The sequence below is a fragment of the Triturus cristatus genome, chromosome 5_1 (assembly GCF_964204655.1).
Source record: "Triturus cristatus chromosome 5_1, aTriCri1.1, whole genome shotgun sequence".
In the NCBI taxonomy this organism is placed as follows: domain Eukaryota; kingdom Metazoa; phylum Chordata; class Amphibia; order Caudata; family Salamandridae; genus Triturus; species Triturus cristatus.
The window spans coordinates 282,088,162-282,115,774 of NC_140587.1; positions in this window are offsets into that span (position 1 = coordinate 282,088,162).

The following is a 27,613-nucleotide window of genomic DNA, read 5'->3' on the forward strand; positions in this document are numbered from 1 at the left end:
GTGGTGGCATTACTGTTTTGTGATTTTTATATTGTTATTGTGATAACCAGGATGGGATTTCTAAAATCGTCATCAGGATTTTGCTAAGAGTGTTAAAGTAATATGTTCATTAAGAGTACATGTACCTAGATCACAACATTTGATCCACATATTGTTGGAAGGCGGACCCCGAGGAGTCGGTGAGACCACCAAGGGGGGGGCCCTCTCACTGCACGAAGTAGCCGAGCGCTGCCGAGAAGTCTCCTGAGAGATCCTTCTCCTATCACGTACTCGCACAGTAACACCACCACACAGGACTCAAGGAGGTTGTCTGGTGACAAGCAATTCTTTATCAGCAATAAAAAGGTTACGAGGTCAATATTTACACGAAGGGATCGAGGGATCCACCAAAAGTCTCAGTGTCTCTTTGGAAGGGTAGGGGTAGCGGGACAGTCTTTGGCAGGAGTGCGGTACGAGGGTACCTGGGGCCCAGTTCTTATCCTCAAGCTGGAGGACCTCCGGATCTCGGATGGGTCGAGCCGCGACGGCGTCAGCAGGGCTCTGGCGTACAGTTCGTGGAGAGCCGCGATTCAATCAGCAGGGCTCTCAAGATGGTTTCTGCTCAGCTCGAGCCGCGACGTCGTCAGCAGGGCTCCGAGGAAGGTTTCAGCGAGGTTGGGCCGCGACAGCGTCAGCAGGGCTCCGATGTTCCAGGTGGTTCAGAAAGGGTTCACAAGAAGGAGCCGCGACGCAGTCAGCAGGGCTCGTGATGGTTCCGGCAAGAGTTCTTCTCCGTAGGGTCAGCCGCGATTCAATCAGCAGGGCTCTCGACTCCGGAATACAACTGCCGAGCTGTGGTGGGGTTGCCCCAGATATAGGTCTGGAGCCCTTTGATGTCCGGACCTATGCGCCCGAGGGGGCGGAGTGGCCGGGTGGAGGTGGCCAGACGCCCAGCAGGAGAGGCGCCAGGCCCATGGGAGTTGCAGGGCGATCACACCTCGAGAGGGGAGGACAGTTGGGGGTCCCATCGATACTGTCCTCCGCCGGGGGCGATGAATGGTTCCTGCGGCACCCCCTGGCTAGTTCGTGGTGCCTCGATGTCGGGGCTTCGCTGGGGTCGAGGCCGGGTTGAGCGGGGTCGCGCCGGCTGGTGCACGGTGTGACGTGGATGCCAACAAGATGGCGGAGCCACGAGGGGTATGCGACCACGTGCAGCTCTGGGTGAAGGGTCTTGGTGCAGTTCAGACGGGTGGCCCGTGACGGCCGGGGCGGGGAACGGGCACAATCCAGGGGGTTAAGGACCACGCCCCGAGGCCGGGTCCAACAGGCGTCCCCCCCAGCCGAAGGCATGGAGAGTCACCCATCTCCTTGGGGATTCTCCTCGTCAAGGCGGAAGAAGCGGGACAGGCCGTCGGCGTTGGCGTGGTCATTGCCGGGCCGGTGTTCGACGTCAAAGTCCATCCCTTGTAGCGAGATGGACCATCGCAGCAGCTTGGGGTTCTCGCCCCGCATTCGCATTAACCATTGCAAGGGCCGGTGGTCGGTCTGGACCCGGAAGTGGGCGCCAAAGAGGTAGGGCCGGAGCTTCTTGAGGGCCCACACCACAGCGAAGGCCTCGCGCTCAATAGTGCTCCAGCGTTGCTCTCGGGGCAGTAGTCGTCGGCTGATGAAGGCCACTGGTCGGTCGAGCCCCTTTTCGTCGGCTTGGGATAGGACGGCCCCGATCCCATACTCGGAGGCGTCCGTCTGTACCACGAACTCCTTCTGGTAGTCCGGGGCCTGCAGCACCGGAGCAGTACACATGGCTGTTTTTAGGGTGTCGAAGGCTGTTTGGCAGCGGGGTGTCCAGTGTACCTTCTTGGGCTGCTTTTTGGACGTTAACTCTGTGAGGGGGCCAACAATGCTCCCATAGTCCCGGATAAACCGCCGGTAGTATCCGGTGAGGCCCAGGAAGGCCCGGACAGCGGTCTGGGTAGTGGGGGGTTCCCAGGTCTGGATGGCATCTATCTTCGCTTGGAGGGGGGCCACCTGCCCGCTCCCCACTTGATGGCCCAGGTAGGTCACGGATCCGTGGCCGATTTGACATTTGCTGGCCTTGATTGTGAGCCCGGCCTGCTGGAGGGCGGCCAGGACGGCCTTCAGGTGGAGGAGGTGCTCGGCCCAGTGGTTGCTGTATACGGCAATGTCATCTAAGTAGGCCGCGCTGAAGGCCTCAAGCCCGGCCAAAACCTTGTTCACCAGTCTTTGGAAGGTGGCCGGGGCGTTTTTCATTCCGAAGGGCATCACCCGAAAGTGGTAATGCCCATCCGGAGTCGAAAAGGCGGATCTTTCTTGGGCGCCGGGGGTGAGCTGGATTTGCCAGTACCCGGCGGTGAGGTCCAGCGTGCTCAAGTAGCGGGCGGCCCCTAGGCGGTCGATGAGTTCGTCGGCCCGGGGTATCGGGTGTGCATCTGTCTTGGTTACTGCATTCAGGGCTCGGTAGTCCACGCAGAATCGCAACTCCGGGGGGTGACCGGGAGCTGCGGCCTTGGGCACCAGGACGACAGGGCTGGCCCACGGGCTGTCGGAAGGCTCGATGACCCCCAGGGCCAGCATCTTCGTTACTTCGGCCTGGATGCAGGCCCGCACTCGGTCAGGCACCCGGTAGGCTCTGTGTCGTATGGGGGGGCTCTCCCCGGTGTCGACGTCGTGGACGCACCAGTGGGTCACCCCCGGGGTGAGAGAGAAGAGGGCTGCGTAGTCCCGCAGTAATTGCTGGCAGTCGTTGCGCTGTTCCGGGGTCAGGGACGAGGCGAGTTGGACCCCTTCGATCGATCCATCGTGAATGTTGGATTGCAAGAGGTCGGGCAAGGGCTCGGAGTCGTCCTCGCCCCCCTCGTCGGTCGCCAGCAGCAGGCTCAGTTCGGTCCGGGCGAAGTGGGGTTTTAGCCTGTTAGCATGTAGGACCCGGAGGGGGTTCCGGGGGGACTCCAGGTCGACCAGGTAGGTGACGGGACTTTTCTTCTCCACCACCTTGAAGGGTCCGGTCCACTTGTCCTGGAGGGCGCCGGGTTCGACCGGGGCCATGACCCATACTTTCTGACCTGGCTCGAATTCTACAGTAGAGGTGTTGCGATCGTACCACCGCTTCATGTCCTCCTGGCTGGCCTCGAGGTTGGCTTCGGCCATGGCTCTGAACTTGCGGGTCTGGTTTCGGAGGGTCAGGAGGTATCGGTAGACGTCAGGAGGGGCGCCTCGGGGCTTCATCTCCCAGCCCTCCTTGACCAGGCTGAGCGGTCCGCGGACCGGGTGTCCATACAATAGTTCAAACGGGCTGAACCCCAGGGACTTCTGCGGGACCTCCCGATAGGCAAACAGGAGGCAGGGCAGCAGGACATCCCATTTCCGCCTGAGGGGTTCTTCCAGGCCCTGGATCATCCCTTTTAATGTTCGGTTGAACCGCTCAACCAGTCCGTTCCCCTGAGGGTGATAGGGGGTCGTGAACTTGTATGTGACCCCGCATTGTTGCCACAGGGACCGCATGTACCTGGAGATGAAGTTCGTGCCGCGGTCGCTCACCACTTCGCTGGGGAATCCCACTCGGGAGAAGATCCCCATCAGGGCCCGGCCTACCACAGGGGCCGTTATAGTTCTTAGCGGGACCGCCTCCGGGTACCTGGTGGCGTGGTCCACGAGGACCAGGATGAAGCGGTGGCCCAGGGCGGTTTGGGGGTCCAGGGGTCCCACAATATCGATTCCGACCCGTTCGAACGGGGTGCTGACGGCGGGAAAGGGCTGGAGGGGGGCCTTGACCCGACCCCCCGTCTTTCCGCTGGCTTGGCAGGTCTGGCAGGACCGGCAGTGGTTGTCCACATCTCTCCGCATCCGGGGCCAGTAGAAGTGGGTCACCAGACGACTGTACGTTTTGTCTTGCCCCAAGTGTCCGGCGAGAGGCACATCATGGGCCAGGTTGAGAAGGAACTCCTGGAAGCGGAGGGGGACCACCAACACGCGGCTGGCCCCGAGTTCTGCTACTTTCTGTTCACTGTACAACAGGCCCTCGGCCCAGTAGATCCAGTGGGTGCCGGTCTGGTCACCGTTGGCTTGCGCGGTCGCCTGTTGTCGGACCCCTTCGAGCGAGGGACAGGACTGTTGCTCTTGCTGGAACTGCTCTCGGGTGGGGCCCCCTTCGTGTTGCCATTGCGTCAGCTCTGGTAGGGCGCTCGGAGAAGCCATCTCTTCGGGGGAGGATTCGCTGGGCCCAGGGTCGGTGTCCGCCTCCTCCTCGCTGCTGGTGGGAGGGGGTGTGAGCCCCTCGGGTTGGGCGGTCCCGGAGGTCGAGGATGAGCGGGGGGCCTGGGCGGTCATGGACCGGGTGATGGCGCAGGCCCAATCAGCCAGTCCCAACATTCGGAGGTGCTCTCGTCGCTCTACTTGAGCCCAGGGGGAACTTTCCAAGTCGTTCCCCAGGAGGCAGTCGACCGGGGCGTCTTCGCGCACTGTCACCTTCAGCAGGCCCGTCACCCCTCCCCACTCGAAGGGGACCAGGGCCATCTGGCATAGGCTTTCACTGTTGTCGGCCGTCCGTACGGGGCACAGCACATTCGGTAGAATTTGTTCAGGGGTCACCAGGTGGCAGCGGACAGCGGTGATACTGGCGCCTGTGTCGCGAAGGGCTTCGGCCCGTTGTCCGTTGACCATGACCTGCTGCCGGTACTTCTGGGTGTTGGTTGGGATGGGGGTGCAGGGTACCATCTCTCGGCTACCCAGGCAGACCAGGGACATGGCTGCCGGCTCCCACTCAGTGTTCTCTCGGTCGAGGGCCTCCTCTTCCTCTTCTCCTCCCCCCAAGGCGGCGGCTGTCAGCTGCCGGGGTGGGGGCCCGCCGGCCCCGTTTCTTCGGTTCAGAGGGCAGGCCGGATCGCTGGCAAAGTGTCCGGTTTGTTGGCAGCCATAGCAGGTCACTGGTGGCCGTGGTCCGGGTCGGGCCGGGCCCACCCTTCGAGCTAGGCTCGGGGAGAGATGTGGCTGCGGTGGCCCTCGAGGGGGGCTCCTGGGGGCCCCGGCGGGAGGGTCTCGGTTCCTGTTCGGCCCTCCCCCCCCACCGCGCTGGCGTGGGGGTCCGTTGGGGTTCCTCTGGTACTCCCCCATTGAGCTCCGGGGGACCCGGGAGTTGACCCATCGATCGGCCTCGACGGCAAGTTTTCGCGGGTCGGTCATTTTGCTGTCGAGGAGGTGCTGTCTCAGTTCCACGAAGCAATTGTTGGAAAGATGTTCCCACACGATGAGGTCGACCAGCTGCCCGTAGGTGGTTACTTTGCTTCCTTTGATCCACCCTTCTAGGGCCCGACTGAAAAAGTCCACATATTCCACCCATGTGGTACCCGGGATTTTCTTGCAGTCTCTGAACCGCTGGCGGTACATTTCCGCTGTTAGCCCGTAGCGGGTGAGCAGGGCCTCCTTCATGTGATCATAGGAGGTCATCACCTCCTCCGGTAGCTGGAGCAGCGTGTCCCGCCCTTCACTCAGGAATCGCCCCCACAGGCCTGCACCCCAGTCTTTTCGGGGCACCCGATGGGAGGTCATGGCCACCTCGTAGGCCTTAAACCATTGTTGGATGTCGTCATTCTTGTAATACTCCTTGACGACCTCTTTCGGGATATGTACCTTGGCCTCGGAAGGCGGTAGAGTGTCTCTAGTACTGGGGGTGTCGGTCCCTCCGTTCTTGGCCTTGATCTCGAGCTCCTTGAGACTGCGCTCGTGCTCAAGAGTTAGTTTCTTTTCCTCCAACTCCCGGTGTTGTCTCTTCTCTTCTATCTCTTCTTGAAGGCGTAGCTGCTCGAGGGCCAGTTTCTTTTCTGCCAGCTGGAGTTCGCCGTCCAGCCGCAGTCGGGCGAGCTCTAGCTCGTGGCTCCGGACCTTTTCCCGCTCTCGTATTTCTTCTTCGGAGAGGCCGGTTTCTAGGCTCTTTCTTCCTCCGGTTGCCGGAGTCAGTGCGGTTGCTGTGGTCTCCGTCAGGGGCAAGGGCCCTTCTTCCTGGGAGGGGCCTGCCCCGGCCTCCAACCATGCCCTCAGAGCTTTCTGCATCTCCTCTTTGGTACCTAGGCTGGTGGTTGCAATGCCTTTGTCTTTGCAGAACTGTTTTAATTCTTTGTGCGTATATTCTTCCAGCCGTTCGGGCTGGAACTCCATTGTCGCGTTGTTTTCCTGGCTGCTCATGATGCTATTCGTTTGGATGGGTAGCTAGTGGGTACTGGCTGGTACGTACTGCGTTCGGCTCGGATCCCGTCGCTGGCCACCAAATGTTGGAAGGCGGACCCCGAGGAGTCGGTGAGACCACCAAGGGGGGGGGCCTCTCACTGCACGAAGTAGCCGAGCGCTGCCGAGAAGTCTCCTGAGAGATCCTTCTCCTATCACGTACTCGCACAGTAACACCACCACACAGGACTCAAGGAGGTTGTCTGGTGACAAGCAATTCTTTATCAGCAATAAAAAGGTTACGAGGTCAATATTTACACGAAGGGATCGAGGGATCCACCAAAAGACTCAGTGTCTCTTTGGAAGGGTAGGGGTAGCGGGACAGTCTTTGGCAGGAGTGCGGTACGAGGGTACCTGGGGCCCAGTTCTTATCCTCAAGCTGGAGGACCTCCGGATCTCGGATGGGTCGAGCCGCGACGGCGTCAGCAGGGCTCTGGCGTACAGTTCGTGGAGAGCCGCGATTCAATCAGCAGGGCTCTCAAGATGGTTTCTGCTCAGCTCGAGCCGCGACGTCGCCAGCAGGGCTCCGAGGAAGGTTTCAGCGAGGTTGGGCCGCGACAGCGTCAGCAGGGCTCCGATGTTCCAGGTGGTTCAGAAAGGGTTCACAAGAAGGAGCCGCGACGCAGTCAGCAGGGCTCGTGATGGTTCCGGCAAGAGTTCTTCTCCGTAGGGTCAGCCGCGATTCAATCAGCAGGGCTCTCGACTCCGGGATACAACTGCCGAGCTGTGGTGGGGTTGCCCCAGATATAGGTCTGGAGCCCTTTGATGTCCGGACCTATGCGCCCGAGGGGGCGGAGTGGCCGGGTGGAGGTGGCCAGACGCCCAGCAGGAGAGGCGCCAGGCCCATGGGAGTTGCAGGGCGATCACACCTCGAGAGGGGAGGACAGTTGGGGGTCCCATCGATACTGTCCTCCGCCGGGGGCGATGAATGGTTCCTGCAGCACCCCCTGGCTAGTTCGTGGTGCCTCGATGTCGGGGCTTCGCTGGGGTCGAGGCCGGGTTGAGCGGGGTCGCGCCGGCTGGTGCACGGTGTGACGTGGATGCCAACAAGATGGCGGAGCCACGAGGGGTATGCGACCACGTGCAGCTCCGGGTGAAGGGTCTTGGTGCAGTTCAGACGGGTGGCCCGTGACGGCCGGGGCGGGGAACGGGCACAATCCAGGGGGTTAAGGACCACGCCCCGAGGCCGGGTCCAACACATATTCTTTGAGGGAATTGTTGTTTTCCTTGTCTTAGTTACCCTGTCCCTATGCGCAGTAATAGGGTGGCTCTTTTTGTTGATTTTGTACCTTGAGGTGCCTGCCACGGGGTGTAGGGATGAACTGCACCTTCTATTTTAAAATGGGAGCATGCATTCTGGCTGGAATACATGCTCTCATTGTAAAGTATAGGAATGCAACCAAACAGTGTTCGGTCACGTCCATGTAGTCGATCGGGACCGCCTACCGACTGTCGTCAGTCCCGTGACCGAGACGATGTTGGGCGGAGGAAACTTCGCCCGACATCGTAATAGGGCCCTAAGTCTCTCTTCCTTCATTGCTCCTGCAGGGTCCAGTCCTGTGTGTTTATTTAGGCCCTCTTGGAGTCAGGAACATTTCTCCAGTGTGTGTACCTGGCGCAGGCAAACAGGAGGTATGCCACCTGACCCTTGAAAAGCATTTCCAAGGGAAGGCTCTCAGAATGAATGGCAACAGGTGCTGTGAGCCCCATTTGGGATCTCCGAAACAAAGGAAGAAGTGTTAAGGCTGACAACTGCTCCTGTACCCTTCCCATATGGCTAATCCCTGCTAAGTGGCCTGTTGTTGACAATACCCCTGCAATGTTGGGCAAGAGGCGAAATCACTAGCCTATGGTGATTTAGTCATTAACTCCAGCCAGGAATGTGTATTGAGTCTCTGGTGGAGACATGAATTGGAAAACAGATTGTAACCAATTTTGGCTCAAACATCAAAAATCTGATTTCACCAGTCAATTGAAATTTGAAAATTGGGTGTTAAATAACTTTGATTCATTTTGCTAGCATTTTTTCATGTGGAGATATGAATTAAGGACTGTAATCATACCTAGAACTGTTGTTGGAGAATGTCACCCAAACTTACACTGTGAAAACAGCTTTTGGGCCTTCAGTCACTGTGAGGATTTCCGAGAGAGAACAAATTGGACCGGCGTGAGGAATTGAAGTTGCGTGAGTCTTTGGAGTAAGTGTGACTACAAGACCACGGTCCCACAATGGTACCGGGTTTGGAGAATTGCTAATAAACCCTTAAATTTGTTCTCTCTCAGAAATTTCCCAGAGTACACGATTGTAGCGGCACTGTCCGGCTTGATGATACAAGGTAAAAACTCCCAAAAGGGGTGAAGACCAGTTAACACGGGACCAACACCCTGACGAATGCCAGAATGACCCAGGTCGGCGTGAAGAATTGGCTGAAACATGTTGGTATACGCAGCAGGGATATAGGGGTCTTTACCTCCCCTGATTATCCCAACCTTTGAGTTTTGATCCTACCAAGGAGTTACATGAATAAAGAGTGATGGCAGTTCCCTCTTAGGTAGTTTTAATTGTGTGTGTCTGCACTCTTTGGTCCCTTCTCTAGGGAATATGTTTTCCTTTATTCTTTCTACCTTCTTTAAGGTTTCTTGGTGGTTTGTTGGTTATGCCACTTTTTCTGTACCCTCACCACTAATCTTCATACATCCAAAAAAAACTGTGCTCCGTCCAGTGTGTTGGTCTGCACCTGGACGTCAGATGCGGCCCTATGATGAAGCATGACACTGCAAAGTGTGTGAGGGCAGTATTAAGACAAGGGTTGTCTTTTCCCTTTTACCCCATCCTCTTCTAACTACTCTGTATTATTGATAGTGAAGAATAATCTTATCCCTTCGCTCTTGTTTGTTTTGTGCAAGGAGTTCTAACGGTTATAATACTTCTTAGGTGAAAAATAACCCAGATGTAGAGGTGTATAATGTATGGACAGTATGAGATGCTCAGTCAGGGTTATATGTCCCCAGGGCAGGTGTACCTATTTTTAATGCTTGTTGAGATAATGGGGTGAGCCACCACTGGGATGGTGCCAGTGGGCAAGGTCCTCGCTCCAGGTTATGTTCAATCCACTGTATTAGGGGACAAGATGATTTGCATACATGGGAGTGGTGGTACTAGACCACCGCCCTGCGGGAGGGGTGGGAATGTTGTGCAATGTCACAAAGTAATTCCAACAGCTTATGTATATTTGTAAGTTGGTGCATAGTATTGAGTAGTGTGTGTGTTTAATAAATGTACTCTTCCTTTGATAAAGTAAAGTACAGACTGAACAATCAATTATTGAGTGTTATTTCTGCGTACTTGTAAATGGCGATTACAAGCCCACACCACCTCCCTTCATTAAGCCTTAGACTGCTCTGCAACCCTACCCTCTGAGAGTCAAGCGCTACAATAGGGTGTTTGGTTCCCAGTGAAGGATAAATGTAGTCATGTTATTTGTGCAGGCCTCACAGATACTGCCTCGTTTTCCAACAATATAAAAATAGGTTTTATTATATGGCAAAGAAACCTTTCCTTTCTAAATGTCATAGTTTTACTTTTAAACTGCAGCCAGTGCACAATGGTGCACCTGGCATACTTTTATCTTTGTCATACATGTGGCCGGGGTGAATGCACTCTGCAGCCACATATGTCATTTAACTGCCATGCCATTGGTGCATTGTCTGTGTCATTTACCATCTACTTTCAGAAACATTAAATACACCAATTGGATGACACCACTTTTTACAGTGCCATCTAGAGTCAGAACACTGAAACTGGCACTGATGGCAGTGACATAATGAACAGTCCAAATCCCAGCAAAAATAGGGTCCTGAAAAATGTGAAAAACTGGGCGACCATGCAGAAAAGGTGGATTTCCAACAACAAAATTAGATATCATACCGCCTTAACTTATTGTGGACCTTCTTGTCATAATTCTGGCTAACTCTGCCATAATGGTGATGAAACTATGGAATATAATGGCCGATTCTATATATTCTAATATTTCATAATGATAAATGACATGACAGGCAAAATGCATTCATGTGTGACTGAAGCATATTTGAGCCCTTGGTAAGACTGTTAAGCTGATCATACTTTGAGTATCAAAAATATATTTGCCATAATTGAAAGTCTAGGATTTCAGGTCAAGGTTACAGGTCTTTCAGATGAAAATGACAAGCTTCGCCACTTCTAGCTCTTACTCTGCCTTCCTATATTTGTCTCCCCCATTCTCCTACTATCTCTTCATATGTGACCACCTCCCACTACATTTCCCCCTCGGCCCGCCCCATTTCTCCTCCTTCTCCTCTATTTCTGCCCTTCCTTCCCATTTCCTTCCCACCCCTGGTTACATTAATACGCAGATCTGCAGACCCCTAGTAAAAGGATCCCTTCTTCCATCCTGAGGTCCGCAGAGACCACTGACATCGCCGGATAATGTCACACATCTGATTCCCCCCTGCCCCACCCCCTCTCCCTGAAGCCTCCACCCAGTCCGGCAGCAACACACGCCCCCACCAATGGTAGTGGATAGGGTGGTAAGGGGTGCCACCCATTAAAAGCACCACCTCCCTCCCACTTATACTCCCCAGTACACACCCTGCACACATGCTGTGAACATACACAGATCCGAAGACCCCATCACCAACCACACTCACTTGCCCAGCTATACACAGGCAAGTCCTTCAAGGACATTAATCTCCTTCCATCATCCAGGGCTGCGGCCAGGTGCCACCCAGGACGCCCCGGTGGTGATAAAGGGCGAACGGACTCACCTTCAGAGGTACGAACGCCTGATACCCGGTAACTTATCATCTACAGAGAGATGCTGAAACTACCGTACCACATACCTCCACACCCTTGGACATAAATACCACCCGGGATCGTATACAAACGAGTACAATCTCAGAGGGCACCCAGCCTTACCCCTTCACATTCACACCCCTCTTTCTCAGGCAGATACTCCTTTCCCCTGCTCCCCTGCTCCCCCCTCCCAATCACTATTCCACATACTCCCTATCTTTTCTCATTACTATGATGCATATATCATCCAAGTTTTTATTGTATTTGGTTATTGTATCTGACTGTAGAATGATGAATCTACACAAAATTTTCCCAAAAGTGCTACTTGTTGACTAGTCTGCACATGGAAAGTTTCAGGGTGATCTGCCTAGCAGGGGCCGAGAAAATGGGGGGATCGTAAAACACATTTTCCACATTCATTTTTCCATAAAAAATGTAGATGCAGCTACAGCCCAAACCGCTAAACAGATTTACACCAAGTTTCGCAGAAAGCCAAATATTGGTCCAGAAAGAGTGCTTTTTGTGTTTTGGTGTAAATCATTTCAGTAGTTTTGGAGAAAAGAAGGTTAGAAAAATGACATATATCATGCCATGGAGGATCTGCGGAGCTGACAGATCTCCTGCTGAGATATGATTGGCTGTCACCACATCAACCAGGAAGTGGTGGCAGGCATCTTAGGACTCAGGACTCAGTCCTGAGTCCTACAAAATGCTAACAAAGACATAGGGGACAGTATAGATATACCCTGACCCCCTAGGCTTAGTGCTGGGCTCCCAAAATACATTAATTTCATTTCATAAGGCTTTATTCGAACAAAAAAACAAGTTCATAAAAGCACAGCATTAAAAAGACAACAATATAAAACAGCAGTCAAAAACAGGAAATACATCAGTTTAAAACAGTTAAAAAAGCATACTTTTCCTTGCATTAATTGATTTAAGGAGAAAGGTAGCCGTATAAAAACACACATCAGGGTGATGTAATTAAAAAGCAAACTCATGCAGTCACGTATTGACCTGACTCCAAATTTGGCAAACAGGGGTTTCAAATATGCAATTCGCAGATATTTATACAGTCGACAAAGCAGAAGAAAATGCACAGTGCTTTGAGAGGAAGTGTTGTCACATAGACAGGGGCCAGCAGGATGTAGGTGCAGAGAAGGGAAGGCAACAAGGTTGTGGACTACTCCCATTCTAAGTCTAATCAACACAAACCGATGTGCCTTCCAAGTTACTTGTGACAAATACGGCTGGAAACCCACAAATTCATTTAAATCGTAATAAAAAACATAAGATGAGAGGACAGAGCTTTTTTGATGCCTTTTGATGGAAAGCTGTTGTAAAAAACACTGCCTAAGATCGATTTTGGACAGCTCAGTAGCCCCATATTGATCCGCAATGATGTTAATGTTAAAGATCTCCCGAAAGTTATCCTCAATATACTTTAACCATGGGATCTTTAAGTAATGGTCCAAAGAAAGACAATCAGAAATAATAGCTCTGCACAAAGAGGTCTCTTCTTTTATCCAAATGGAGCGCCATAGGATCAGTGGCCTAAGGAGAATCAAATCGGCAAGATGATAAATACCCAATTCGCTGTTCACTAAAGCATTAGAAACAGAGCTTGGCAGGCACAAAAGTCTCTTCAGGAATACATTCTCTTCAACCTGAAGAGACCCGGCTGGGGCGTAGCCCCAGATGCCAGCTCCGTACAGGGCGATTGATACACAACGAGACTGAAAAATTTTCAGCATGTCCTTGACTCGCCTGTCTCCCAGTTTTGTAGCCATTGTAAAAATTCCGTGAGCACTCCTTGCCATCTTAGCCCGGACATTTTTATGTTCATTGGCCCAAGCATTTTTATTTGAAAAAGTGACCCCCAAATACGAAAAGTTATCAACAGCCTGGACCTTTTGTCCCTCTATAAAAAATGAAAACTGTTTCTTTCCGTACCTGCGCCCACATTCCAAAACATAAGTTTTGGATTTATTTAACACTAACTTTCTGCTTTTAATAAATTGCAGAAAGCCATCCATCAGCTGTTGAAGGCTGTTTGGGGTGCGTGAAATTAAAACCGCGTCGTCCGCGTAAAGTAACACAGGGACATAATCATTGTTAATTTTGGGAGCATCCACTGCCAGAGATTTGAGAAAAGAATCAATCTCATTAATAAAAAGTGTAAAAAGCAGTGGGGCCAACACACATCCCTGACGAATTCCACGCCCAATCTTGAACATAGTTGTGCATTCCCCTTTAGGTCCGTAACGGACACATGCTCGTAGTTTAGTATAAAGACGAGCTAAAAAGAACACAATGCCCTCGGGAGCCCCCATTTCGATTAGTTTTGCCCAGAGAATACCATGGTCCACCAGGTCGAAGGCACTACTTAAATCCGCAAAGCAGAGGTAAATAGTGCCGGTCTTTGCCAAGGTATATTTACTGATGAGTAGGTCTAAATTTAGACACTGCTCAATCGTGCCACGACCCTTCCTGAACCCAAACTGGCTCTCAGCTAGAATACCATTATCCTCCGCCCATTCTTCCAACCTCACTAAGAGGACTCGACTCATTACTTTTACGGAAGAATCCAACAAGGAAATTGGGCGATAGTTCTTAACGTCCCCACGATTTCCTTTCTTAAAAATTGGGATTAGAATGGATTCTTCCCAGGTGGGGGGCACCTCATTATGGACAGCTGCATTAAAAATATTAGTTAACAGAGGCCCCCATATTTCAGGGACCAATTTATAAACATCAATTGGTACCCCGTCTGGGCCCTGTGCTTTTCCCCCTTTGCTGACCCTTATGCCTCTAAAACCTCTTGGACGGTAATATTCAGTGGCGTATGCGGCCACCTGTCACCTAAATCCTAGATGCACTATCTAAATCAAAGATTTTAGAAAAAAGAGAAACCCACTCTTCCTACATAACGTTGGAGGTTAATTCCGGGATTTTGTCGTCTTTGAGGAATGAGGAATTAACAGTTTTCCAGAAGAGGGTACAATCATTCAGTTCAGCAGCCATGGTCAAATTATCCCATGCCTCCTGCTGGAGTTCCGATTTCCTACGTCTAAGGGTTTCTTTATATCTAGCTCTTAAGTCTACAACCAAACCCTTGTCTCTTGGTGTTACAGATAGAGCTGATTTCAGTTACTTTAAGGCCGAAGTGCAGGCTGAATTAAACCATCCCCGCGGTCGATCCTCCTTATACTTGCATGTACTGGTAAGCTTAGAGTCGATGACCGCATTAATGCTAATAAAATGATCAATAGAGCAATTGGTGTCTTGATTATCTTCTAAAATCGCAGTAATACCTGCTAGGCAGCTGGTGATGATTGAGTCAGATGTGATATCAGCCTTGTCCCCCTTCCATCTGAGTCTGGTACCATTAGGGCGCACAGCCTCAATGCTATTGACAATATAGCCCGGAATACGGGTCCCATTGCTTTCCCATAACATAGCCTCTACTACCAGACAGTTATGGTCACTGAGTTGGATATCTATTACTTTAGGTGCCGTAGTCCAGGCCTCAAGACTCGAGGAGATACAAATAAAATCGATGACTGAATTTGCTCCCCGGCCTGTAAAGGTAGGGCAGATCTCCTCCTGTTAATTTTTCTCATTAACCATAATATACATATTATGTGAGGCAAGGAGACTATTTAAGGCATCTCCGTAGTAGTTATGTTGGAAATGAGGGATCCCATCCCCATGACAGTCCACCAACCTAACATCTGAGAGTGAACAGGTGGTGGCATTAAAATCCCCTGCCATGGACAGATCAAAGATTTCATTGGAATCCTTAAGAATGTCATCCAGTGCCCTTGATAGTGCTTTAACCGCCAAATCCCTGGAATCATTAAAAAGATTGTTATAAAAATTTATTAAAAGAATGTTCCTACCTCCTGTTTTGTACAGCCATAAAATCTGGGAGTGAGCCCCAACTTGTACATATTTTTTGACCAACAAAGGAGTATGGACTGAAATCAAGATCAAAAGGCCCCCCTTAGCTCTTCCCGATACTGAACCAGTAGCAGGTAACTGGTATGCGACAAAACCATTGTATCCTTTAAAGTCCCTACACCAAGTTTCCTGTAAACAAATAATATCAAAGAGGGCTAAAAATTCCGACCAGCCCAGACAATCTGATTTGGATCTGATACCCGCAATATTCCAACTGGCAATATAACAGCCGGGAAAACCGCGGGCACCTGACCCCGTGTGAAGACAATTACTACCCTGTGGGAAAATGGCAGTATTGGAGGTCTCCGTAACTAACTCAGTGCAACCTGCTGGATCTCCCTCCTTGGCCAGAGGCATACAGTCTACGGTTGACCCAGAGATAATAACCATTGGCCCAGGAATACACACACTTTGGCCCGTACCCAACAGAACTTGACTCTCCGAAGTTTCAGGGGGTACCATACCCAACTCCATTCGTAATTCCGAGCAGCCAACTGGGTCGCCCTCCTTGCCCGTAGGTATACAGTCTACAGTTATCCCTGAGGTGTTACCCAACTCCAGTCAGTCATTTTGATCCAACCCACTCAAGCATTGGAAACGGTTAACAGTATTCACCTGGAAACTGTTTACCGAGCTATGTACTGCTTCTCTCCTCATTCTCCCCCCCCTCCCACAATTCCTTGGAAAATGGTTAATGTGTTGACTATAGAAAAAGCCCAGAGGACGGAGTGAGATGCCCTGATCATTACTGGGGCGAGAGGTGGCTCGAATCAGAGCTGTCGTGGCAAGGTGAGGGTTACTAAAATTATTAATAACGCAATCCCCAGGGATATTTTTTGGGGACGTTCCGATCCAGTTGGTTCTGGTGGTAGCCAAAATTTGGTCCACCATAGCCACTGGAAAGCCACACTCCCGATTAAGCCATGCCACAGTTTTGTTTTTAAGGGAGTCATGTGATTCCATAGAAAACCCATCCTCCTTAATAGGTGTAACATTAGTCAGGACTGCTACGTATGGTGCGCAGTCCGGTGGGAGGTTTGGTTGGGAGAGGCCACGGTTGTTAAACTTCCCCCCCCCAGAAATCTTTAACACATTCCCCAGGGCACAGGTAGTGGGGTTTAAAGAGGTATCACTAGGGCAAGGAGGTGTTACTGGAATGACACTAGAGGAGTCCCCTGTAAATGGTAATTTTGGTTTGCCGGTAACACCCTGCCGCTCGATAGCTGTTATGGGCCTACTAGTTGGCTGTGTAGGGATGCTCGAGCCTACGCAAGTCAGACCAGCACTGGATGTGTCTATGGTGGATTGCACAGGCTTACTCGTCCTGCCCCCAGCCACATCGACCATGGCAGGTGGTTGTGGACTATTGTTTAAATGTAAGCCAGATTGCACCAACACACCCAATCTGATCAATTCTCTGGAGATGGCCTCGAGTTTGTCCAAGAGTGGAAGGACAATTTTGTCTAACTTGGTATCGATCATACCAATAAGCAGCTAAAGCTGATCCGGGGCCAGTTTCATATGAGTGGGATGTAGACAGTTTAGCTCAGAAGGGCCCCCATTTAGAACAGAAACAGTGTTCTTCTTACTTTTGCGACCCCCTTTTGTAGACAAAACAGGTCTATTTAGATGTGTCCCTGACCTTAACACTCTGTGAGATTTGTGGGCCACAGGGCCCAAGACGTCAGGGTCATTAGGGGACTTGTTGATATCACATACCTTGTGGGGGTCCTCGTCAGCAGGGAGAACCTGAAATAGCTCTATTTCGTTGGTGCCCTCCCTCATTGGAGAATCTGTAGAGGCCGCTACATAACTATCATCAGTAGTAGGGATCTCCGCAGAGACTAGCTGACTCGTAGAGTCAGGGACACTGCCGCTGGCCAGACCCAGGGATTGTCTTCGTTCCTTATTGATTTTATCTACTACTTTAACTAAGTAGTTATCAAGTGTAGAGATGATAGGGCGAGAAGTCCCGGCTGACTTAGACATGTTGCCTCAAACAAAGATAAAAATAACGAGCACGAAATACTGCCTGATAAGGATAGCACTTACTATGAAATGACTCCAACAACAAAACAAAACACAAATATAAAATATACACAATGCAGCACCCAATATCAAACGCCTTGATTGACAACTAATTTATAGTGGGGCAAATTATTATTTTAGTCCGGGGGTAAGCCAAAGTTCTTGAAACCGCAGAATATTGGCACCCAAATACACTCCAAAGTTGTAGAGCAAGTGACAAGCAGGGGGCGCAGGCCTGAACGACACAGTCACAGTCACTAAACAGCGAAAATCAGATCCTTAGACATATGTATAAATTGTTAAAGTCCCAACAGTTGCATCACAGTACCTTACATTAGCGTCCGCTGGAATATGGGATGTTAGCACGGGTTACAGATGAAAGGGGGATTGCCCGACCCGGCCTCCTCCGGCCCCTGACGGCCACAGACGGCCCGCCCTCTGCCCGGGCTCAGCCCGGCGCCGCCCGCGCGCGCGTCCCGCGACGCTGATGGAACTTCTGCTTTTCAAGCGCCTCCGGGCGCGCTGGTGGCGGAAGTAGAGTGAGGAGCAGGGGCTCACGGGAGTTGTAGTCTCCCCTCGCGGCAGCGTTGTCCAGCGGCGAGGGAGCGGCGAGGGAGACACACAGCACAGGCACCCCGGTCAGCGGTCCCACTCAGGTGAGTCCAGCGAGTCTATGCCAGCCTTGGCGCTACAACAATGCCCCCCGCTCCACCGAGGGAGCTTCTGCTTTTCAAGCGCCTCCGGGCGCGCTGGTGGCGGAAGTAGAGTGAGGAGCAGGGGCTCACGGGAGTTGTAGTCTCCCCTCGCGGGAGCGTTGTCCAGCGACGAGGGAGCGGCGAGGGAGACACACAGCACAGGCACCCCGGTCAGCGGTCCCACTCAGGTGAGTCCAGCGAGTCTACGCCAGCCTTGGCGCTACAACAATGCCCCCCGCTCCACCGAGGGAGCTTCTGCTTTTCAAGCGCCTCCGGGTGCGCTGGTGGCAGAAGTAGAGTGAGGAGCAGGGGCTCACGGGAGTTGTAGACTCCCCTCGCGGCAGCGTTGTCCAGCGGCGAGGGAGACACACAGCACAGGCACCCCGGTCAGCGGTCCCACTCAGGTGAGTCCAGCGAGTCTACGCCAGCCTTGGCGCTACAACAATGCCCAAAATACATTCAAAAGTTGAGGGGACAGCACAGCACCACCTCCTCAAGCCTAAAATGGCCTCTGTGACCCCATCCTCTAGGGTCGAGTAATCAAAGGGAGGGGGCACGCATCCCCCTCCTGGAGCCTAATTATCCCATCACCCGGGGATGAAATTTAAATAATAAGGGAGGAAGGCAGTGTGCGGCAGGGAGTTAGCTTTACGAATGGTAACAAACTATTACTTTACATTTAAAAAAACTCGAAATTCACTGAACAAAACAAAGGTTAAAGTAACATTATAGTTAGGTGAAAGGTTCAGTAACAGTAATTACCCCATATATTACATCATGCATGACATCTTCTATGACATCATTGATAATATTACTGCAGCATTTGTAATGAAATTATTGATGACACAGCTGTGCATTTCTGGGACACGAGATATAGTTACATTATGTGCATGAGGTAAAGTTACTTCGGTTAAGTATAATTAGTTATGTGTTTTTTTTAGTCTAGTTTAAAATGGTACGTTGTTACTGAACATTTCACCTAACTATAACGTTACTTTAACCTTAGTTTTTTTCTTTAAAAAAAATATATTTATATATATATATACATGTGTATATATATATATATATATATATATTGCTGCTCCGTATCTGCCTTCGTGTCTGCACTCGTGAGCGGGTGCCCGGTCCAGCGGTGGCAGACCGCTAACGTATGCAGCTCCTTACAATTGTAAATTAAGATCAGCACTCCTGTTAGGTTAATAAATGCACCTTTGGATTTATTGCGAGATATCAATCAAAACAAACGCGTTTCGGCATTAGCCTTCGTCAGTGTCGACGGGCGCCGTTACCATGGATACTTTTAACACAAATCAATTTCATTGCAAGGGACAAAGGACTATTGCAATACATCAAGCGCCATCTTTAAACATGTTTCAATACACTTTTTAGTCTATTTATATCTCATAGACAGTTCATGTAGCTCGTAGCGCATAAATGAGTATATGCTGGAACAATAGGCTTCTTATAGAGACGCACAGAGCATTATACTTAAAAGCGAGCTAGTTTGAATTCGCTTTGTATCGTTAATCGCTATCGCGCATGATAAACAATTATGTAAATATGTTATATAAATATTTGCGTTCTATGTCAGTTAGGTCTTCACAATATCTAGCCTGCAATAGGCAATGTAACAATTGTTGATCTTTGGTGATTTACCTACGCGCTTGATCTACCTTTATTGCTCATGAACGCAGATCTTTTTAATGTTGCCCTGAATGGGCACAAGCTTTACATATATTTCGTCCAGTTATACCATGTTTGTCCCAGTGTTACTCATAATGTTGATTCTGCCTATATAGCCTGTCCTACTTTCTACTCTTCTATATGAGTCCTCATCCTATTCTCTCATCTGGTGAAGATTCCAATACTGTTACTGCTGATCATAAGTGAACTGCCAGCTGTTCCCCGCTGTTCAAACCTCCTGGATATTTCGTCTGTAAATCTATGATGTAACGTGATTCTAATCTCCTTAAACATCTCTCTCTATCGCCTCCTCTCACATTTCTCGGGAAATGATCTAAGCAGAAGTATTGTAGTAATGATCTGTTACTCTTGTGCTGACTAGCAAAGTGGCGTGCAACTGGATAATTCATGTCATTACTTGTCATTGCTCTCTGATGCTCCAAAATCCGCATCTTTACTGGATTGATGGTGCTGCCCACGTATCGAAGATCGCATGGACAGACCAAACAGTGAACTACATAGGGAGTGCTGCATGTCATAAACTTCTTGATGTCTCTCTCTCTCGTCATTCCATACTTTGTATGTAGTGACTCGTTTGCTTGTGGCACATGCTCTGCATTTTCCGCAAGGGAAAGAGCCATGGAGGCTTTGTAAGCCTGTTTCTGCTCTACTAACTTCTAGGTGACTTTCCACCAATTGATCTTTTATAGATCTAGCTCTTCTAAAAGTTACACTGGGTTCCATTGGTAGGTCCTTACCTATGATAGTATAGATTTGAGGATCTTCCAATTATTGCTTAGAATTGTTCTGATTTTGTGTGCAGCATTAGAGTAGTTTGTAATCATTCGGAATTTATTTTCTGTACCTGTTCCTGTTCTCTGCGTACCTTCTTGTCGTAAAAGTTCCATCCTGTCTTTTTGTATTACCTTTACTTCTGCTTTCTTTAAAACATCAGTTGGGTATCCCCTGACTCTGAATCGTTGAAGACGTTCTTTTGCTGCTATATTGTAATCTTCTTCCCTGGAGCTGTTACGTTTGATTCAAAGTAATTCCCCATAGGGAATACTGCGGATCAAACTTGCAGGGTGGCTACTCTTCTCATGTAAAACAGAATTCCCAGCAGTTTTCTTTCTATAGAGAGCTGTGTGTATCACGTTGTTTTCTACAAATACTTGTAGATCTAGAAATTTAACCTCTGTGGTACTCATTTCCCCTGTGAATTGAAGGTTGAGTTCACAATGAAGATGACAAACTATCTTAGACACAGTATGTACCAATGTTAGAGGAGGCAATAGGGTTCAAGATTTGAGACGTCTTGAATCCAGGTTAATTATCCAATACCAAACAATGGCTCCCATGGGGCATAACTGTGACGAAGAGTTGTCAGTCCATTTAGGCTAAGTTAGTGTCCTTTCTGATTTAGTTTCAGCTTGTGGATATATTATAATATTATTTCTTTGAAATGTCCTGTTGTGAATTTTTAAACTTAAATTATCAGACAATCTGATGAGTTTACTGTCCTTACACTCACTGCATAGATGTGTTTGTGGAGTGATTACATTTTATTTGTGGTCAAAATGAAAGAGTATCTGTTAGAGTCCGTTGCCTCGCAGTCTATTGTATATAGCTGTCTTTGTAAATTTTAATTAGAAGTGAAAAATGAACAATCTTTGTTATGTTTGGACCACAGGTTGAATAGAAGGCAGCAGTGAAGAACTTGAAGCTTTTTACTTATCAAGATGCAGCCCCGGCTAATCACCAGTCAATTATAATTTTGAGTGAAGCATCTAATTTAGAATCCGTGATTTGGCCACATGATGTGACCGAGGTGGGATTCGTTTTTCCTCTGTAAACTTGCCCACTTGGGCAAGACCGTATAATATAATGTATGGTGCAGTGATCAATATGCCCACTAGGGCTTTATCACAGTATGTCACAGGAGAGCTAAAGTGCATTGCAGTAATTATCAATATGGACTGAATGGGTTCGATTAAAGGGTGCAGACGCATAAGAATGTTTTGGCCCACTAGGGCATCATTTGGTTTTCAAAATATTATGTTGATGCGTACTGATTTGCAAATGAGTTGGCAAGCCCGATACAGTTTTAAAAATGTTAAAAATGTAATTGTTAATGGGGCAGCATCATAGGATAAACATGTGGACAATAAAGATTTGGCAGCTTGAATGAGCAGCTTTAGAAAATAAGTTGACTGCAATATACAAATATGTGGAAATATGATTACCAATACATAAAGATTGTTATTAGAATTTTCATTAATTTATTTTATTTGATGTCATTATAATGTATCAGCGAGTGATGTAACTTGTTGAAGTCTTTTCACTGTGTTCATGTATCATGTGATTGTTTATTTAAACATACAAACCAAAGACACTGCTACTCGTGATCAAAGGGTTTTCCCCAAAACACGTTGGGTGTGTCAGAAGCCTAAATAAACAAACCGCTTCGCAACGAATTGGTCTACGGTGTGCTGCTTGACAAAGAAATAAGCATTGGTATCGATATTGAGGGGCTCGCCGTCCTGCCGTAGAACGCCACCGAAAAGTGGCAAGGGTAAGGCGATTGCGATTGCCTTGCAACGCTCAGCTGAGATATATATATATATATATATATTCACTGAAAAAACCATAGGTTTCACACACGTTATAGTTAGGAATTAGCATTTAAAAAACCTTAGAAATTCAGTGAAAAAACCATAGGTTTCACACATGTTATAGTTAGCTGGACATTTTACTCGTAAAAAACCAATGAAATTGCCCCGTTATAGTTAGTTCAGCTAACTATAACTCACGCGCCCGCAATGCACTGCTGATGACGTCACATATTACATCACTCATGACATGGTCAGTGACATCACTCATGACATCACTGATGACATCTCAAATGACATCACTGATGACCTCACTGATGACATCATCCTTGTGATTGAGTGGCAGACCTCCTCTCACCTTAATATAAGCTTTGATACACACATTCAAAAATAGAGACTAAAATTTTCAAAACAATGGACATACCAATACCAGTTACAACAACCTCTTCAGTAATTCTAAGATCCACATACACATCCACTCATTCACCAACAGTCCTATACAGTCACTCATACATGTACTCACTCATCATATGTACTCATACACCTATACATCCTGTTACATAATGCCACTCATCCATAGAGTTACTCACACACATAGTCACTCATGCTAATAAAGAATCAAACATACATTCACCTGCATATACAGTTATACACACACCACCACACTTACTTCTACGGAAACTTACACATACTTAGTCTTTTAAACAATCACTTATAGAAACACATACTTATTCATACAGGAACTCTTTCAATCTGTCCCTCTCACATATACTCACATATATACACCAATAGTCACATATACTAGTTTAAAACATATGTAGTTACTCCTGAAGACACTATTGGGACAGTCATTCACTCACTAACACACCCATACACACACTCATCCACCCATACAGTCCTGCACACATGCTGTCTTCAACACATACAAACAGTGAGTCACTCATTCATGCACCTATGCACTACGTAATACCCCCCACCGAACCATACAGACACTCAGACTGATACTCAAAAAAACAACTACTAACCTATATAGACACCCATGTAGCTACTCACCAACCCATGCAGCCACTTATACACAAAGTGAGAGATACACTTAATCAGTCAGTTACACAATCAATTTTTTAAAAACAAATCATCCATTTAGACACTTATATACCCATTTATTCTTCCATCGACCTTGAGATATACATATATAAAACATATTTAATTTTCAGAAAAACACACATTCACTGGATGATGTCATCAGTGAGGTCATCAGTGATGTCATTTGAGATGTCATCAGTGATGTCATGAGTGATGTCACTGACCATGTCATGAGTGATGTAATATGTGACGTCATCAGCAGTGCATTGCGGGCGCGTGAGTTATAGTTAGCTGAACTAACTATAACGGGGCAATTTCATTGGTTTTTTACGAGTAAAATGTCCAGCTAACTATAACATGTGTGAAACCTATGGTTTTTTCACTGAATATATATATATATATATATTCACTGAAAAAACCATAGGTTTCAGGGGTGTTATAGTTAGCTGGACTTTTCACTTGTACAAAACCATTGAAATTCCCCCGTTATAGTTAGTTCAGCTAACTATAACTCGCGCGCCCGCAATGCACTGCTGATGACGTCACATATTACATCACTCATGACATGGTCAGTGACATCACTCATGAAATCACTGATGACATCTCAAATGACATCACTGATGACATCACTGATGACATCATCCAGTGAATGTGTGTTTTTCTGAAAATTAAATATGTTTTATATATGTATATCTCAAGGTCGATGGAAGAATAAATGGGTATATAAGTGTCTAAATGGATGATTTGTTTTTGAAAAATTGATTGTGTAACTGACTGATTAAGTGTATCATAGTGAATACATGGCTTAGTGAGTAATGTTTAAATATGTAAATATCTGTATCAGTCTCTCACTTTGTGTATAAGTGGCTGCATGGGTTGGTGAGTAGCTACATGGGTGTCTATATGGGTTATTAGTTGGTTTTTTGAGTATCAGTCTGAGTGTCTGCATGGTTCGGTGGGGGGTATTACGTAGTGCATAGGTGCATGAATGAGTGACTCACTGTTTGTATGGGTTGAACACAGCATGTGTGCAGGACTGTATGGGTGGATGAGTGTGTGTATGGGTGTGTTAGTGAGTGAATGACTGTCTCAATAGTGTCTTTATGAGTAACTACATATGTTTTAAACTAGTATATGTGACTATTGGTGTATATATGTGAGTATATGTGAGAGTGAGGGATTGAAAGAGTTCCTGTATGAATAAGTATGTATTTCTTTAAGTGATTGTTTAAAAGACTAAGTATGTGTAAGTTTCCGTAGAAGTAAGTATGGTGGTGTGTGTATAACTGTATATGCAAGTAAATGTATGTTTGATTCTTTATTAGCATGAGTGACTATGTGTGTGAGTAACTCTATGGATGAGTGGCATTGTGTAACAGGATGTATAGGTGTATGAGTACATATGATGAGTGAGTACATGTATGAGTGACTGTATAGGACTGTTGGTGAATGAGTGGATGTGTATGTGGATCTTAGAATTACTGAAGAGGTTGTTGTAACTGGTATTGGTATGTCCATTGTTTTGAAAATTTTAGTCTCTATTTTTGAATGTGTGTATCAAAGGTTATATTAGGGTGAGAGGAGGTCTGCCACTCTATCACAAGGATGATGTCATCAGTGATGTCATCAGTGATGTCATTTGAGATGTCATCAGTGATGTCATGAGTGATGTCACTGACCATGTCATGAGTGATGTAATATGTGACGTCATCAGCAGTGCATTGCGGGCGCGCGAGTTATAGTTAGCTGAACTAACTATAACGGGGGAATTTCAATGGTTTTGTACAAGTGAAAAGTCCAGCTAACTATAACACCCCTGAAACCTATGGTTTTTTCAGTGAATTTCTGAGGTTTTTTAAATGCTAATTCCTAACTATAACGTGCCTGAAACCTATGGTTTTTTCTGTGAATTTCAAAGGTTTTTTAAATGCTAATTTCTAACTATGCCTACAGAGATAGGACATGTGAAGAAAGAAGAAAAAATGCACAGAAAGAAACAAAAGAAGTGCAGAAAGAAGCAACAGAAGTCCTCAAATACGAAGATAAGTGCAGGAAGAAGGATAACGTGCAGAAAGAACAAAAAGAAGAGCAGAAAGAAGCCTTGTTGCAAAATCATCCTGTACCCTCAACTTTTTCAGACGGATACTGGTGGTAACTGAGTCTGACTAACCAGTCCTAGAGCCAGTGCTATGTTAAAAGACACTTAGAATACAGTGAAAACACCTACATACACTAGGGAACATTATGCGTTGGGGTCCCCCTGTGATTAGCATGACCTCCTCTGTAAGCCCCTAGTATATAATAGGGCATGGGGATTAAAACTACCTCTTAAAACAGGCCACAGGGCGTTTTTGCACACGTTAACTCAGGCCCCGTCCCCTCCATTCACCACTGTGTAAACACGCCCTGTGTCCATTTTTAGTTGGGAGATTAAGTTCATTTGAATCCTGAGGGTCCCTAGGGTCCAACTAGCCCACTAGGTACCTCCAGTAAGTGCCACAGAGCTGCGTTGCAGAGAGGTGTAAAAAGTGGCACGGCCTGGACCACCTCTCTGCAATGCAGCTCAGTGGCGCTTACTGGAAGCACTTGGTGGGCTAGTTAGCCCCCAGGGGCCCTCAGTATTGAAGGGAAATTATATCCCCAATTTAAAACGTGCCATAGTGCGTGTTTGCACACGTCACCTCAGGCCCCGTCCCCTCCCTTCACCACTGTGTAAACGCGCCCTGTGGCTGTTCTAAGTTGAGAGATTAAGTCCCCTTGAATCCTAAGGGTCCCTAGGGTCAAACTAGACCACTAGGTACCTCCAGTAAGCGCCACAGAGCTGCGTTGCAGAGAGGTGTAAAAAGGGGCTTGGCCTCAGAACACCTGGCTGCAGCGCAGCTCCCTGGCGCATACTGGAGATGCCTGTTGGGGGCGCGTTTGCAGAGTGCTGCACGGAGGGGGCATGGCCTCCGGCACGATGCCAGTCTTTTATTTATTTTAGTTTTTTAAGAAGGGGGACTGTTTGGTTCCCCTTCTTATTCTAATTTATTGGCCCTGATGACCCCATCCCCCAGGGCCAGTCTCCTAATTATATTTTTTTGACCCCAATCCCCAGGGCCGGCCACTGTTTTTTATTATTTTTAAAAAATATATATTTATAGACACACCTAGGACATGCTGGACAAACCGTACGTACCTATCACCATGACGATTTGCGTGATATTCATTAAAAGGCGACTATGCATGCAATGAATCCACGTGGAATGTATTTACACCACTAGTGAAGCTCTGACATGTCTGATGCCCTACCGTGCCTAATCCTGGTAGACACCCTTGTCGTTTATTTATACAAACATGGGTAGCTATTGACGGGCACATTTAATACACATGCACACCAAGCCATTCAAAGGGGATTCGACAAAAATTCGACCAAAACTATGCAAGAAACCCCCCTCACGGTTAATAAAACACACATCCACTGCCGGATGTGTAATACTTTTTATTTTACTCTCTGGAAAGGGGACGAACATCACTTGAGAGTCACAGCGTGCTCCTGACAGAGCCCAATGCTGTGTTACACCCACCATTGCCTGCCGAGTGCCACACACCTCTGTGTTGTATTCCACTAGCTAGTGCATATGCTATGACACTCTCTAGCCCATGTGCACTGTAACACCACCCCGTGAATATGTCATGCCACACTTGTCTTTGCACGGGTTATATTGCCCCATCTAACGTGCCTTTCTCGATGCCTATGTTATAACGCACAGTGCTATGCCATACATATTACAATCTGGGATCCATATCTTTGTCACAGTGCATATGCAACATTACACTCCCCAGCACATATTTTATATTACAACTTTAGAGACTAGTTAGGTTACACAACACTGCCCTGTGCATATTACACTCCAAGGCGCATATCGCATAGCACACGCTAGTGCCTGTGCTATCTCGCGCTCTCCAATGAATCTGTCATTGCGCACAATGTATTGCATATTATATTTCACGCCCGGTTCATCTTATATCACACTTTTTGGTGCATAGTTTATACCATACACTATATCTAGTTTTCATTTTCAATCGTGCTCTCAGGACTATGTTCTATATAACACTGTGTTCACCTACCCTTTTCACGGGCATTACATTTTGCGATAGGGGGTGGAGGGTCAGGGGGTGTTTCTGCCAAGTGAGCCCGGAGTCACAGTCACAAACATCCTCTTCTTCCTGAATAAAAGTGAGATTATGCTGCATACTTGTTCATATTTTAAGTAGTTCGCACAGACACAATGTTTTAAAAACAATAAAGTTCCTAATACCCGCCTTCTCTGAACAGTTAGCTTGCTGCCCCATCCCCTTCCTCCCTATCCTCTGTTGTGTGAATCCATGGACTAGCCTCCTCCCTCCTGCCACGCATGGTCTGATGTGCTGCCACTGCCCTCAATTTAGTATGATGTACCAGTCCACTCCTCCTGCCCTCCATTGCCCAATTCTATGCCCCATCATTGACCTCCTGCTTAAAC